The sequence below is a fragment of the Neovison vison genome, chromosome 12 (genome assembly GCF_020171115.1).
Source record: "Neovison vison isolate M4711 chromosome 12, ASM_NN_V1, whole genome shotgun sequence".
Taxonomy (NCBI): Eukaryota; Metazoa; Chordata; class Mammalia; order Carnivora; family Mustelidae; genus Neogale; species Neogale vison.
This window is the reverse complement of record NC_058102.1, coordinates 117,168,273-117,169,936: the sequence shown is the minus strand read 5'-3', so window position 1 is coordinate 117,169,936 and position 1,664 is coordinate 117,168,273. Positions and strand designations below refer to the sequence as shown.

Here is a 1,664-nt window from a genome sequence, read left to right as displayed (position 1 = left end):
TTTAAGTTTTAGATTTTAGTTCTGTGATCTACTTTAAGGTATTTTTATATGATAGGGATCTGGATCAAAGTTCTCTTTTTGCATATGAATGTCAAATTTTACAGTATAACTTGTTGAAAAGATTACCCTTTATATATTGAGCTGTATTTATTCATCATTATGAAATAATACTTCTTAACTCTGGTAATATTCTTTGGTTTAAACCCTGTTTTAACTAATAGTAATATAACCACTGCACCTTTCATTTGGTTTAATGTTGGGATGGTCTATCATTCTATTCTTTAACTATTCATCTTTTTAAAAATTTTAACTATTTTTTAAAAAGATTTTTTTCTAAAAAATTTATTTGAGAGAGAGAATGAGTGGGGTGGAGAGGGGCAGAGGGAGAAATAGACTCCGTGCTGAGCAGGGAGCCCAATATGGGGCTCAATCCCAGGTTCCTGAGATCATGACCAAATGCAGCTGCTTAATCAACTGAACCACCCAGGCATCCCTATTTACTATTTATGTAGTTGTGCCTTTATATTTAAAACGAGTTCCCTTCATCTCTTTTCTGGATGGAACCATGGTGTGTGTAGGGGGGGCTGCAGAAAAGGAGAAAAATAAGGTTTCTGTTATGCCAGAAACCCTTAAGAGAAAGCGAAGGAATTTTGTAGAATTGATTACCAAATGTCTGGGAAAAAGGATTGCCCACAAGATGCTTCGAAAGGCAAAGAGGAAGCTTATCTATGAAAAAGCCAAGCATTACCACAAGGAATATAGGCAGATGTACAGAACTGAGATTTGGATGGCTAGGATGTCAAGAAAAGTTGACAACTTCTAGGTACCTGCAGAACCCAAATTGGCACATATCATTAGGATCAGAGGTTTCAGTGGTATGAACCCAGAGGTTCAAAAGGTGTTGCAATTTCTTTGTGTTCACCAAATCTTCAATGGCATCTTTTTAAGCTCAACAAAGCTTCAGTTAACATGCTAAGGAGTGTGGAACCATATATAGCATAGGTATATCCAAACCTGATGCTGGTGAATCAATTGATCTACAAGCACAGTTACTACCTAATCTTTAAGAAGCAGATTGCCCTGACACAGAACACACTGATTGCTCAATCTCTTGGTAAATATGGCATCATCTGCATGGAGCATCTGATTCACGAGGCCTATACTGTTGGAAAATGTTTCAAGGAAGCAAACAATTTTTTATGGCCCTTCAAGAGGGAGAATGAAGAAAAAGACCACCTATTTTGTAGATGGAGAAAATGTGGACTACAGGAAAGACCAGATCAACAGGCTTATTAGAAGATTGAACTAAGTTATCTACCATGATTATTTTTGCAATCTGGTCAGTTAATAAATGGCTACTTTCAAATTGAAAACAAACACTAAGTGAGTTTCCTTTAGTCAGCATATAATTGGACCTTGCTTTCGTATCTAATCTGTTATTTCCACTTTTTAATGGAAATGTTTAGAACATTTATATTTAATGGGATCATCTATCATAGTACTACCCATTTTCTAATTATCCTATCTTTTCTTTGTTCCCCTCATCTCCTTTTCCTGACATATTTTTAGCTGAGTATTTTAAAAAATTTCATTTCATCTCCCCTGTTGGCACATTAGCTATAAATCTTTGTTGTGTTATTTTAGCAGATGTTTTAGCATTTATA

At 35.3% G+C, this 1,664-nt stretch overlaps 1 pseudogene; it reads left to right on the top strand.

Moving 5' to 3' along the window:
* Positions 1-580: 580 nt before the first annotated feature.
* LOC122891753 lies at positions 581-1,309 on the top strand (annotated as a pseudogene).
* Positions 1,310-1,664: the final 355 nt, after the last annotated feature.